The sequence below is a fragment of the Ailuropoda melanoleuca genome, chromosome 14 (genome assembly GCF_002007445.2).
Source record: "Ailuropoda melanoleuca isolate Jingjing chromosome 14, ASM200744v2, whole genome shotgun sequence".
Taxonomy (NCBI): domain Eukaryota; kingdom Metazoa; phylum Chordata; class Mammalia; order Carnivora; family Ursidae; genus Ailuropoda; species Ailuropoda melanoleuca.
This window is the reverse complement of record NC_048231.1, coordinates 70,969,732-70,985,013: the sequence shown is the minus strand read 5'-3', so window position 1 is coordinate 70,985,013 and position 15,282 is coordinate 70,969,732. Positions and strand designations below refer to the sequence as shown.

Genomic DNA, 15,282 nt, shown 5'->3' with positions numbered 1-15,282 from the left:
AAAAATAAAACTGCTGTGAACAATAACAGTGGATGTATGCTTTATTTCTCTTGGGTAAATACCTAGTAAAATGGATGGATCATACAGTAGATGTATGTTTTGCATTTAAACAGACTTTTGCGAAGTTGTTCTATGATTTTACATTCCTATCAGCAGCACATGAGAGTTCCAGTTCCTCCACATCTTTGACACGGTAAACTTTTAAAATTTTGGCCAACAGACAAATTACTTAGAGCTGTGTAGTGGTACATTACTGTGATTTTTACCTTTATTTCCCTAATTGCTAATGATATTGAGCATCTTTTCATATGCTTATTTGCCATCTATACATCTCTTGTCCTAATCTTTTGTTGTTTTAATTCAGTGGTTTGTTTCCTTGTTATTGAGTTTTTTACTTCTTTTTATATTCTGGAGGAATCCTTTAGCAGATATTTGTATTCCAATTGTTTTCTCTCAATCCGTGGCTTGTCTTTTCATTCTTCTAATTTTTTAAAAAGATTTTATTTGACTGAGACTGAGAGAGAGAGAGAGAGAGAGAGAGAGACAGAAAGAGAGGGAAACAAACAGGGGGAGTGCGAGAAGCAGGCTTCCTGTTTGTTGAGCAGGGAGCCAGATGCGGGGCTCAATCCCAGGGCCCAGGGATCATGACCTGAGCCGAAGGCAGACACTTATCAACTGACCCACCCCTGTCTTTTCATTCTTTTAACAGAGCTTTTTGAAAAACTGAAGTTTTTAATTTTGATGAAGCCCAATTTCTCAATTGATTCTTTTATGGATTGTGCTTCTGGTCTTGTAGCTAATGAGTCTATGACTAACCCAAGGTTGCAAAGATTTTCCCCTGGAAGTTTTATAGTTTTTGGTTTTACATTTATGTCTATAATTCATAAGAGAAGATCTGAATACTCTACCTGATGCCCCATGAATTATTAATTTTATCCCTCGGGTTGACAGGAGCAGGCAATATTCCCAGTTATTATTTTACTTACATTAATTCTGAAATGAAACAATCACTTTCTTGGAAAAGTTTCCATCCCTTGCTCCTTACCAATTAGGTTTTCCTCATTAGTCAGAATTAACTCCAAAATACCAGTACTTCTTACTACCTCTTTACCATCATTTAGGCTGAACATCATTACATATTCCAAATTTACAACAATAAGTCTTCTAGCATATACCCAATATTAAATATTCGGGAGTCCCTATTCTTATCTTATTCCCAGGGCAACCTTTACTTGGTTTTTAGGGTAACATCATCTACTTCCTATTCTGTAGACTCCCACAATTATATTACTTCCATTTTTCTTTCCTATTATCTTTACCCAAATGCTTTTAACTGTGATTCTAGTTTCTTTATTCTTAAATTCTTAAATCAGTTGTAAGTGCAAGTTGACACTGACTTAGACCTGATTTAAAGGCCTAATTTTTTTCTCAATCTGCTTCTATAAGGCCTACAGTTTATATTTTTTTTGTGTGATAGACATAAGAGCTTCCTAAGGTGCTATACTTCACCCCTAAGGGTTCTGAGTCTTCAGAAGCATACTGATAAGCATTCATGCTATCTTCTTTCAAGGTAATACTAGCCTGGCTGAGGGAGAAAGAAATTCATGGTTAAAGGCTCAGATGCAGCTATGATACCATACTCTTGGAGAACCGAGGAAAGTAAATCCCAAAACGAAAAAACAGTGGCAAGGTTTGAGACTGACCTGTAATGAAGAGAATACTCATTGCTGATCACTTGATAAAAGAAACAAGAACAGCAGTGACAAGGATTAAAAGGAAAGATTTGCTGCTGTAGCCTACAAGAAGTTGAAATAGGGGTGCTTGGGTGGCTCAGTCGGTAAGTGTCTGTCTTCGGCTCAGGTCATGATCCCTGGGGTCCTGGGATGGGGCCCTACATCAGGCTCCCTGCTCAGTTGGGAGTCTGCTTCTTCCCCTCCCTCTGCTCCTCTCCCCCTACCCTTGTGCTTGCTCTCTCATGCCCTCTCTCAAATAAATAAAATCTTAAAAAAAAAAAAAAAAGTTGAAATAGCCCCATTAGGGAAAAGAGTAGGTATGTAGTATACTACATTTCTATTAACCTCTAAGAAACACTAATGTTCAACAAAAAGCTAGTAAAGAGACTAGATAAAAGGAAAGTTAAAAATAGGTTAAAAGTTCCAAGTCTGAATGTTGATTGAGGCATATACAGATGTAGAAAAGAGTTCACACGGCAGGCCTGAGACTGCTATCCTTAGAAAACCCTGTTTGCAAGGCTGGTCCTTGGTTGCCAGTATGGGAACTAGATTTTGGGAGGATTTGCACCATTCCCTGATGGATGATGGTATTTTACCAGGCCTAAATGGTTTGTAGAAATAATATAGTTTATGCTGAACATCTGCTTTCCTTCTACAAGTCTGGAAATCAGTACATGCTAGGCAAAGGACACCTACATGACCAGTCCTCAATAAAAACCTCAGCACTGAGGTTTGGGATCTCTAATGAGCTTCTCTGGTAGAAAGCACCCCATGTATGTTAGATGCTGGAGAAATTAAGTGCATCCTGTGTGATTCCACTTGGACAATAATCTTACAAGATTGTATCTGATTTCCTCCAAACTTCACCCCATGTACCTTTTCCCTTTGTTGATTTTGCTTTATATCCTTTTATGGTAAAAAAAATCAGCTATGACTATGACTTTATGTTGAGTCTCATGGGTCCTCCCAGTGAATCATCAAACCATTCCCTAGTGGGGTGGTCATGGAAACCCTGATACCCCAGCTTCTGGGTTTAATAATGTAATATGGTCCCTTGCTGAAAAAGATGTGAAGTGTAGGTGGAACGCAGCTCCAGCTGGGTGTTCTCCTCTATGAGACTGTGCTCTCAGTATTCAGGCAAATACTCTGAAAGAAGAGCACTAAGCAAGCAAGCTTCATTCATGTAGCAGAGCAAAGGTAGGGAAAAAAACAGCAGGCACTCAACCGGGCAAGCATGCAGGCTTTTATCAAGCACTTATTTCATGCCCAAAGCAGAGCAAAATACTTAAGCCTAAACATCTTTTTGAGAGCTCTGAACACTGCACAAAGGTGTAAGCCAAACAAAGCAAAAGATTTATGAATCAACAGAGCATTAAACTGAAAAAGTTAGTGCCTTGACTCAATATGGAAGAAGAACTGAAGTTATCAACATGATTAGCTAACCAAAGAGAATAATATTACCTCCTAATGCCAATGAAAGGCTTTACTGGTACACAGTGAAAGATGGAGGACACTGGACTGAGGCCTCAGTGCTAACCAGTGCTGCATTTGGGGAGACACAGAAGTTACCTTTGATTTTTACACATCCTTCTAGCCTATTCTCTTAACATGTTGCCTCCATAAGTACTATATTTACATCTGACTGCTTAAAAAGCATGATTCTCACTCTTAAAAATACTAATATAAGCAGGAAGATGTAACACTCTAGGGACTGTTGATCAGGGCTTTCTTTTAATCAATATTCTATCTGAAATGAAATAAATTGACTTAGCAAGGCAGCAATCACTCCTATGGCCTGGGAGATTCAGATCATATAACAACACAAGTCAAATGGTGAACTTCAATTCCTAAACTTACCTGACTGCTTCACTCTCATGGATTTCCTCCAGTTCAGTATTCTTAAGATTCAGGATCACAAGATTTACAGCTGGAAGGAATCTTAGCCAACATCAAGTCTATTCTGATGTTTGACAAAAGAGATTAAATGTTCTCCTCCTATGGCACTTAAAATAGAATATCTTGTATTGTTTTCTTTCTATCCATCTATCCAACTATCCATCCTTCTTCCTTCCCTTCTTTCCTACTTCTCCTATCCTTATATCCATTCTGTCTCTTTAATCAAATAAGTCATTAAAAAGGAAGTCCTGCATCTAATTCAGGTTTTTGGTAGCTAATGTCGTAACCTGTAAAAATCAGTCCAGCAATGATTATATTTAATTATGACAATCGAATTTTCATTGAGTTTGACTCACTATTATTCAACAATAAAATCTGCTACCAGTGGAAAGGTAAAAACATATGCAATATGCCACAGATTCTTTCTGAAAAGGACAGATCTCACTCAAGCTAACAAGCCCAGCTGTGACTAGTTCATCTCTTCAAGTAGTAAACTTACTGATATGGGAATTTATAAACTTCTCATATCTAGGCATTAGTCACTACCACTCCAGGTAGTCAGTAGTCATGTGTGGCTATTAAAATTGAAATAAGTCAAGCAGAGAAAGACAATTATCATATGGTTTCACTTATTTGTGGAACATAAGGAATAGCATGGGGGACATTAGGAGAAGGAAAGGAAAAATGAAGGGGGGAAATCAGAGTGGGAGACGAACCATGACAGACTATGGACTCCAGGAAACAATCTGAGGGCTTTAGAAGGGAGGAGTGTGGGGGGATGGATTAGCCCAGTGACGGTTATTAAGGAGGGCACGTATTGCATGGAGCACTGGGTGTTATATGCAAACAATGAATCATGGAACACTACATCAAAAACTAATGATGTACTATATGATGACTAACAATAAAGTTTCTAAAGAAATGTTGTTTTTTTTTTTCAACAGTTAATTCAGAGCTGCAGGAAAGGGCAGACTTGTCATTAAATAACTACCCTTGAAAAGGAGAAATCTCATGAAGTCAAAGACTTTTTTCTGCATGTGAAAATTTAGAAGTAAAATTTCCGGCTAGGTATATTCGAGATGACACTCATAGAAATTAATTTCAGTTTCAGAGTATGCTGTGCTTTAAAGACAGAAAAAGTAGAATCATAGTGACAATCCCACTGGTCGGAAGATAGGAAAACAGCTGCAGTCAGCAAGGAAAGCTCACCAGGCAGTCTTCTGAGAGTTTGTGAGGTAAATATGTCACTCAGTAGAGACAACTTTCACACAGCAGACCCTGACACATTTGGTGGTAAAAAGAAAAAAAAAGTGGAGGGGAAGGTTGCACAAGGGACAGAAAAAGTGAAGGAGAAATGAGAAATAAAAAAATAATAGAAGTTAGAATGGAAAGGACCTTGGAGGGTTTTCTTTTTCCCTCTACTTTCTCATCTTCTATCAAAGAAAATGAAAGCTCAAAGTAGTTAAATGATTTATTCAAGCGCACACAACTGAATTATAGCAAAAATTAGAACCCTCAACTCATTTTCAACCAAATAGCAAGAGCACTGACCTTGAGATCACAAAGTCTGGGTTTGAGTTTTCACTACAACTGGCTCATTCAATGGGCCTGGGTAAGTCAGAGCACCTTATGAACACTTTGAAAGAACCTTACTGGTGGTTTAAGCAAAGTGAATTAACAGATTTCTGTGAGTAGGGACTGGATTAGCACTAACAGCTTCAAGTTAATGTTAAGAAGTCCCTAAAACAAACTCTGAAATGTAAGTGGTGAGACCTATAGAAACCAGAGAGAACTTATTACCTCATTGTACACAAGGGATAAAATTTCAAATAATACTGAGGGTATAAACAGAATAAATATGGGGAAAATACACTTGCATTATCTTACCAGTTCTCTCCACCCCACTCTTTAAAACCAACAATAAAAGTCTAGAAGTAAGGTATTAGATTCTGTTTCTCTACTTAAGATGGAATTTTGAGGGTTCTTCGTATATTTTCACATACAATTTTATCAGATATGCAGCTTATGAAGATTTTCTCAGAGTTTATGATTTGAATTTTCATTCCCATATCAGTGTCTTTAAAAAACCGGTTCTTAATTTTGATGAAGTGCAATTTATCAATTTTCCTTTTATGAATTGTGCTCATGGTATTGATTCTAAGAAGTTTTTCCTTAACTCAAGGTGAAAAGGTTTTTTTTTTTTTTTTAAATGTTTTCTTCTAGCAGTTTTATATCTTTATGTTTTACATTTAAGTTTCGGTATAACTGATGATATATCAAGTTTAATTCTGGATGCTGTATTCTGTTCCATTCATCTATTTGTTTATATTTACATTACTACAGTGGCTTCATTACTACACTTTAAAAATAAGATCCTTCACATTTTAACATGAATTTCAGAATCAATTTCTACAAAAAAAAGCCTGCTGGAATTTCAGTTGGTATTGTGTTGAATCTATACATTTGGGGAGAATTGACACATTAACAATATTAGTTTTCTCATCTATAAACATGGTATATCTTTCCATGTATTTAGGTGTTCTTTAAATTCTTTTGCAGAGTAGTTGTAGGGTATAGGTCACATTTACCTCTGAGTACTTCATATATTTTGATGCTGTTACAAAATGGCATTTTAAAAAATTTAATAATTTGAAATGTTTTAACGTTTCAATATGCCACCTTGTTATTAATATACAGATATACAGAAAACAGTGTGGAGGTCCCTTAAAAAGTTAAAAATTGAACTACCCTATGACCCAGCCATTGCACTACTGGGTGTACCCCAAAGATACAGACGTAGTGAAGAGAAGGGCCATATGCACCCCAATGTTCATAGCTGCATTGTCCACAATAGCCAAATCATGGAAGGAGCCGAGATGCCCTTCAACAGATGACTGGATTAAGAAGCTGTGGTCCATATATACAATGGAATATTACTCAGCTATCAGAAAGAACGAATTCTCAACATTTGCTGCAACATGGACGGCACTGGAGGAGATAATGCTAAGTGAAATAAGTCAAGCAGAGAAAGACAATTATCATATGATTTCTCTCATCTATGGAACATAAGAACTAGGATGATCGGTAGGGGAAGAAAGGGATAAAGAAAAGGGGGGTAATCAGAAGGGGGAATGAAACATGAGAGATTATGGACTATGAGAAACAAACTGAGACTTCAGAGGGGAGGGGGTGGGGGAATGGGATAGACTGGTGATTGGGTAGTAAGGAGGGCACGTATTGCATGGTGCACTGGGTGTTATACACAACTAATGAAGCATTGAACTTTACATTGGAATCCGGGGATGTACTGTACGGTGATTAACATAATATAATAAAAAATCATTAAAAAATACAGATATACAATTGAACATAAACATTTTTACTGTGGTAAAATACATAAAATTTACCATCTTAACCATTTTTAAGTACGCCGTTCAGTGGTATTAAATAAGTAACAACGTTGTGCGACCATCACCACCATTCATCTTCATAACTCTTTTCATTTTATAAAACTGAAACTCTATACCCATTAAATAGCCCCCATTCCCTAACCTGCAGCTACTGGCAACAATTTTACTTTTTGTCTCTAGGATTTTGATCACTGTAAGTACCTCATACAAGTGTTATACAATTAATTTTTGTAAATTGATCTTATACCTTGCAATCTTCCTAAACTCGTATAACGTCTAGTACTTTTTTAATAATTAGTAAAAAGTCCATGTGTACACTTATACTTTATGTAGACTTACATTCTGATCATGTTATTTTCACATAAAGGTAATTTTAGTGCTTTTCCAATCTGTATGTCTTTTATTTCTTTTTGCATTGGCTAGAACTTCCCCTACAGTATTATATAGAAGTGGGAAAAAATTACTTTGCCTTTCTTGATCTTTCACCATTAAAAGTACAATGTTAGCTTTAAGTTTTTGTGAGATGCCTTTATCGGGTTAAAGACATTCTCTTCTATTCTTAGGTTTGGAGTTTTATCATGAATGGAAGTGGGTTTTCTCAAATTTTTATTTTTTACACCTAGATGTAATGTACTTTTCATCTTTTGACTGATAATATGGTGAGTTACATTGAATTGATTTTCAAATGTTAAAAAAACCTCACATTGAGATAAACAACTTAGTTATGTATTATTTTTATATTGTTGAATTGAAGTTATTAAAATTGTGTTATTTTTGCATCTAATTTATGAGGAATATTTGTCTGCAGTGTTCCTTCCTGTTAATGTCTTTGGTTTTGTGTCAGAGTAATGGCCTCATATAATGAGCTTCGAAGTATTATTTCTTGAATTTTCTGGGAAGTATGCATAGAATTAGTACTATTTCTATCTTTTTGTTTATTATTGAATTATAGTTGACATACATTATATTAATTTCAGTTAAACAACACAGTGATTTTACAATTCTTTACATCACTCAGTGCTCACCATAATAAGTGTAGGCACCATCCGTCAACATACATTATTACAATATTAACTATACTCCCTATGGTGTACTTTTCATTTCCATGACTTATAACTGGAAGTTTGTATACCTTATCTCCTTTACCTATTTAGCTCATTCCTCACACCCACCTCTCCTTTGGCAACCACCACTTTATTCTTTGTATTTAAGGGGATATTTTTGGGGGGCACCTGGGTGGCTCAGTGGGTTAAGTGTCTGCCTTCAGCTCAGGTCGTGATCCCAGGGTCCTGGGATTGAGCACCACATTGGGCTCCCTGCTCAGCAGGGAGTCTGCTTCTTCTTCTCTCTCACTCTCTCTCCCTCTACCCCTCCTCCTGCTCTCTCACTCACTCACTCTCTTTCTCAAAGTAAAATAAAGAAAATCTTTTAAAAAAAAGAGTACATTTTTTGTTATTGCTCATTTTGTTTTATTGTTTAGATTCTCTATATAGAGAAATCATATGGTATTTGTCTTTCTCTATTTATTTCACTTAGCATAATATCCATTAGGTCCATCCATGTTGTTATAAATGGAAAGATCTCATTCTTTTTTATGGCTGAGTAATATTCCATTATGTTTGTATAAATATGTGTGTGTGTATGTGCATATGCATACCACATCTTCTTTGCCCATTTGTCTATCTATGGACATTCGGGTTGCTTCCATATTTGACTATTGTAAATAATGCTGCAATAAGCATAGGGGTGCATATATTTTTTCAAATTAGTATTTTCATTTTCTTTGGGTAAATATCCAGTAGTAGAATCACTGGATCATATGGTATTTCTATTTTTAGTGCTTTGAGGAAACTCTAAATTATTTTCCAGAGTAGCTGCATCCATTTACATTCCCACCAACAGTGCATGAAGGTTGTCTTTTCTCCACATCCTCACCAACACGTCTTTTTTGTCTTTTTGGTACCAGTCATTCTGACCAGTGTTAGGTGATTATCTCATTATGGTTTTGATTTACATTTCCCTGATGATTACTGATGCTGAGCAACTTTTCATGTGTCTGTTGGTCATGTGTATGTCTTCTTTGAGAAAATGTCTATTCAGGTTCTCTGCCTATTTTTTAATTGATTTTTTTTTTTTGGTGTTAAGTTGTATAAATTCTTTATAATCTTGGATATTAACCCCTTACCACTTGCAAATATCTTCTCCCATTCAGTAGGCTGCCTTTTTGTTTTGCTGATGGTTTCCTTTACTGTGCAAAAGCTTTTTACTTTGGTGTTGTCCCAACAATTTTATTTCCCTTGCCTGAGAAGGCATATCCATAAATATGAAGCTAAGAATGATGTCCAAGAAATTATTGCCTATGTTTTCTTTTAGGAGTTTTATGGTTTTAGGTCTCAATAGGTCTTTAATCCATTTTGAGTTTATTTTTGTGTATTGTGTAAGAAAGTCTTCAAGTTTCATTCTTTTGCATGTAGCTGTCCCATTTTCTCAATCCTATTTATTTAAAGGACTTTTCCCCCATTGTTTTTTCTTGCCTTCTTCTTGCTTGTCACAGATTAATTGACCATAAGCATAGGTTTATTTGCCTATCCTGTTGCACTGATCTATGTGTTAATTTTTGTGCCAGTACCATGCTGTTTTTGATTACTACAGCTTTGCAGCCTATCTTGAAATCTGAGATTGTGATGCCTCCAGCTTTGCTTTTCTTTCTCCAGATTACTTTGGCTATTCAAGATCTATTGTGATGTCATACAAATTTTAGTACTGTGAAAAATTCTGTTGAAATTTTCATAGGGACTACATTGAATCTGTAGGTTGCTTTTGGTAATACAGACATTTTAACAATAGTAATTCTTCCAATCCATGCGCATGGTCTATCTTTCCATTTGTTTGTGCCATCTTCAATTTCTTTCATCAATGTCTTATAGTTTCCAGAGTATGGGTGTTAAATCTCCTGGGTTAAATGTATCTATAGGTATTTTATTCTTTTTGGTGCAATTGCAAATAAGATTGTTTTCTTAATTTTTCTTTCTCACACTTTGTTATTAGTGTATAGAAACACAACAGAATTCTGTATATTAACTTTGTATCCTGAGATTTTACTGAAATCATTTATCAGTTCTAATAGTTTTTTTGGTGGAGTCTTTAGTGTTTTCTATATATAGTATCATGTCATCTGGAAATAGTGACAGTTTTACTTCTTTCTTACCAATTTGGATGCCTTTTCTTTGTCTTGTCTGATTGCTGCCGCTAGGACTTCCAGCACTATGTTGAATAAAAGTGGGGAGAGTGGACATTCTTATACTGTTCCTATCTTAGAGGAAAAGCTTTCAGTTTTTTGCCATTGACTATGACGTTAGCTGTGGGTTTTTAAAAGATATGGCCTTTGTTATGTTGAGGTATATTCCCTCTAAACCCACTTTGTTGAGTTTTTATCATAAATGGATGTTATATTTTGTAAAATCCTTTCTTTGCACCTACTGAGATGATTATATGGTTTTTACCCATCCTCTTGTTAATGTGATGTATCACATTAATTCATTTGCAAATCTGAACTACCCTTGCATCCATGGGATAAATCCTACTTGATCATAATGAATGATCATTTTAACATATTTTTTAACTAAGTCTGCTAATATCTTGTTGAGGATTTTTTGCATCTATGTTCATCATGGATATCGGTCTGTAGTTTTCTTTTTAGTACTATTTATTTCTTAAATAAACAATAACATTTGGTAGCATTTACCAGTGAAGCCATCTGAACCTAATGTTTTTTGGAGGAAGACTATGAATTCAATTACTATTATAGAGCTATTCAGGTTATCTATTTCTCCTTAAGGAAGCTTTGGTAGTTCGTGTTTTTCAAGGAATTTCTCCTTTATGTACGTTGCCAAAGTTACCAACATAAAGATGTTCAATAAAATCCTCATTTTCCTTTTTACATCTGTAGAAATTGTACTAATGTTATATATCCCATTCTTGATATTGATAATTGGTGACTTCTTTTTTTTTTCTTGACCAGTCTGCCTAGAGGTTTATCAACATTATGGGTCTTCTCAAAGAACCATGCTTTGGTTTCAACGATTTCTCTGTCTTTTTAGTTTTCTATTTCATTGATTTCTGCTCCAGTTATTTTTTTTTTCTTACCCTGGACTTAAATTTCTCTATTTGTACTTTCTTAAGGCAAAACAAATGATTTATTTGAAACCTTTCTGATATAGACAGTCTTATATGCTTCTAAGTACTACTTTATCTGCATCACACAAATTTTGATATTTGTGTTTTCATCTTCATTTGATTCAGTATACATTATAATTTCCCTTTGATTTCTTCCATGACACATGGGTTGTTTAGACATTTATCATTTAGTTTCAAATATTTGGTGATTTCAGAGACAACTTTCTGTGGTGGATTTCTAATTTAATCCCACTGTGGTGAGAAAAGTACTTTGAATAACTTGAATCATTTAAAACTTATGTGACTTGTTTTAAGGTAGAATATAAACTGTCTTATCAAATGTTCTGTGTTCACTGGAAAAAACAGCACTAGACTATTGGGTGTTTTCTTTAAGAGTCACATCAAATTGGCTAACGTAATTCATTTTTTACATCCTTTAATAGTTTTCTGCTTAACTGTTCTATCAATTATTGAAAGGATATTAAAATATCTGACTAAAATTGTCAATATATCCATTTCTCTTTGCAGTTTTATCATTTTTTGCTTCATGTATTTTGAAACTGTTACTAAGTCCATGAACATTTTGTATTACTATATGGTCTTGATGAACTGAACACTTTATCATTATGAAATGACCTTTTTCTGAAATATTCTCTGCTCTAAAATATACATCATCTGATATTAACTTAGCTAGTCCAACTTTCTTTTTATTAATGTTAATACGTACACCTTTTTCTCTCAACCTTTTACTTTTAATCTTGCTATTTGTTTTCAAGTTGTCCCTTCCATTTTTTGTTCCCTTTTCTCTCTTCTTCTTCCTTCTTTTGGATTATTTTTTTATGATTCCAGTCAATCTACACTGTTAATAGCTATAACTTTTTGTCATATTATTTTTGGAACTGATTTAGAGTTGATGGCATACATCTTATCACAGCGTATTTTCAGGAGACACTATGCCACTACAGATATCGTATAAGAAACCTTACAACATAGTATATTAATTATCCTCACCTAGTTTTTGTACTACTGTTATACATTTTGCTTCTACATGTTATAAACCCATTATATTGTCTTTCTTAAAAATTATCTTTTACTCTTAAACAGACTTCAATCATAAAGAATATTATTTTATATTTACTCACATAATTACCATTTCTGGTATTCATTATTTTGCGTTAAGTCCCTATTTCTATCTACTTTCATTTCTTTTGGTTTGAAAGACTTCCTTTAACATTTCTTGTAATGCAGGCTTGTAGGTGAAGAATTTTTTTGAGCTTCTATAGTCCAAAAAAGTCTTTATTTCACCTTTACTTTTGAAAGATATTTTTGTTCAGCATAGAATTCTAACTTGAAATTTTTTTCTTTCAGTAATTTAAAGATATCATTCCACTGTCTTCTCACTTATATTATTTGACTAAAAAAAAAAATCTGCTTGCATCTTCATCTTTCTTTCTCTTTATGTGCCATGGTTTTTCCTCTGGCTGCTTTTAAGAATTTTTTCTTATTACTGGTTCGGTTTTAAGTAATTTGATTATGATGTGACTTCATAGAGATTTTGCCATCTTTTTTGGGCTTTTAATTTACTGATCCCCTTAGATCCATGGATTTATAGTTTTCATAATACTAGAAAAATTGAGGCCATTATTTCTTCAAATATTTCTTTTCTACCCTCCTTCCCCAACTCTCCCCTCCCTCAAGCCCATCATGGATCTCTAATTACACATATATTAGGCTACCTGAAGTTTTTCTACAGCTCTGTTCCACAGCTCTTAGGTTCGGTTCCTTTTCTTTTGGTTCTTTTTTGTCTCTGTTTAATTTTCAGTAGTTCCCATTGCAATGTCTTCATTTTACTAATCTTTTCCTGTGCAATGTTAAAATTGGTATTAATTCCTTCCAGTATTTTTTCATTGCAGTTAGTCTTTAGAAGTCTGATTTGAGGGTTGGAGTTAAGATGGTGGAGGAGTAGGGAACCCCTTTTTCAGCCGGTCCCCTGAGTCGAGCTGGATAGGTACCAGACCAGCCTGAACATCCACGGAATCTCTCTACAAATGAACATCTCCAGCGCTGAGTATTGAGGTACAAAGCGGGGAGCCGTGAGTATTGAGGTACAAAGCGGGGAGCCGTGAAACCGTGCACAGATATCGGAAGATAAACGGAAGGGGGAGGGAGCCGCCGCGTTTGGGTGCCGGGAAGTGGTAGCCACGTGCACGGGGTAGCAGGCAGACTCGCGGACCGGCACCTGCGAGAGACCAGACTGAGACCGTGAGCCGGGGAACGCGTGCCACCAGACTGAGGGCCGGAGCTCTGGAGCGTGCAGGGTGGCTGGTGGCTGTCGGCGTTAGAAACACAAAGGACAGAGACGCACCGGCCCTGGAAGTGAGAGCTGAGACGCTGGGTGTGGGGCGCACATCCCGGGACGCTGCAGGGTTGAGCAGCACCAACAGAAACACAGTTAAAGTGGCCAGAACATCAGTGGAGAACAGTCCGCAATCCCTCTGAGACAGAGGCTGAGATTCAGCCACTGCTTCTCTGATTCTCAGAAGAGGCACAGCAAACCGCCAGGGAAAGCTGCCAGAGAACAAAAGCCTGGAAATACCGGCTCACAGTGTGCCCATCCCCCCCTCCTCGCAGGGGACACGGAGACTCTACCCAAAGAGGGTTGCCTCAGTATCGGCACGGCAGGCCCCTCCCTGAGAAGGCAGGCTGAAAAATCAAGAAGCCCACATCCCTAAGATCCCTATAAAACAAGGGCGCACTGCCTGGGTCCCGGTCAATAATTTGGGCTCTGGACAACCCCGCAACCTCTACTCATCAGAATGACGAGTAGGAGAAGTCCCCCCCAGCAAAGAAAAGACAATGAGTCTGTGGCCTCTGCCACAGAAATAATGGATATGGATATAACCAAATTATCAGAAATGGAATTCAGAGTAACAATGGTCAAGATGATGTGTAGACTTGAAAAAAGTATTAACGAAAATGTTAATGAGAATATAGAATCTCTAAGGGTGGAAATGAGAGCGAATTTGGCAGAAATTAAAAATTCTATGAGCCAAATGCAGGCAAAACTAGAGGCTCGGACGGCCAGGGTCACCGAAGCAGAGGAACGCATTAGCGAATTGGAGGATGGGTTAGTAGAAGAAAAGGCTAAAATAGAATCAGGACTCAAAAAATCCATGCTCAGGAATGTAGGTTACGGGAGATTACTGACTCAATGAAACGTTCCAATGTCAGAATCATCGGCATCCCCGAGGGGGTGGAGAAAAACAGAAGTCTAGAAGAGATATTTGAACAAATTGTAGCTGAAAACTTCCCTAATCTAGGAAGGGAAACAAACATTCGTGTCCAAGAGGCAGAGAGGACCCCTCCCAAGCTCAACCATGACAAACCTACGTCATGTCACGTCATAGTGCAATTCGCAAATATTAGATCCAAGCATACAGTATTGAAACGGCCAGGGCAAAGAAATTTCTAACGTACCAAGGCAAAGGTATCAGAATTACGTCAGACCTGTCTACACAGACATGGAATGAGAGAAAGGCTTGGGGGGGCATTTTTAAAGCTCTTTCAGAGAAAAACATGCAGCCAAGGATCCTTTATCCAGCAAAGCTGTCATTCAGAATTGATGGAGAAATAAAGACGTTCCAAAATCGCCAATCATTAACCAATTTCGTAACCACGAAACCAGCCCTACAGGAGATATTAAGGGGGGCTCTATAAAGGTAAAAAGGCCCCAAGAGTGATACAGAGCAGCAAGTCACAACCGATACAAAGACTTTAAAGAGAAATGGCATCATTAAAATCATATCTGTCAATAATCTCTATCAATCTAAATGGCTTAAACTCTCCCATAAAACGCCACAGGGTTGCAGATTGGATAAAAAGACATGACCCATCCATTTGCTGTCTACAAGAGACTCATTTTGAACCCAAAGATGCATTCAGACTTAGAGTAAGGGGATGGAGTACCATCTTCCACGCAAATGGNAATGCGATGGACCTCAAAAGAAAGCTGGGGTAGCAATTCTCATATCAGATAGATTGGATTTTAAACTAAAGACTATAGTTAG

The 15,282-nt window shown here is 36.5% G+C and overlaps 1 protein-coding gene and 1 non-coding gene across 2 annotated transcripts in view; one reads left to right on the top strand and one right to left on the bottom strand.

The window, feature by feature from the left end:
- Nucleotides 1-15,282, bottom strand: part of KIAA1328 (KIAA1328 ortholog) — a 323,965-nt gene that overhangs the window by 170,049 nt on the left and 138,634 nt on the right.
- Nucleotides 1,681-1,737, top strand: LOC117796225. The gene has a single exon (XR_004620591.1). It is a non-coding gene; the product is annotated as a small nucleolar RNA SNORD2 (small nucleolar RNA).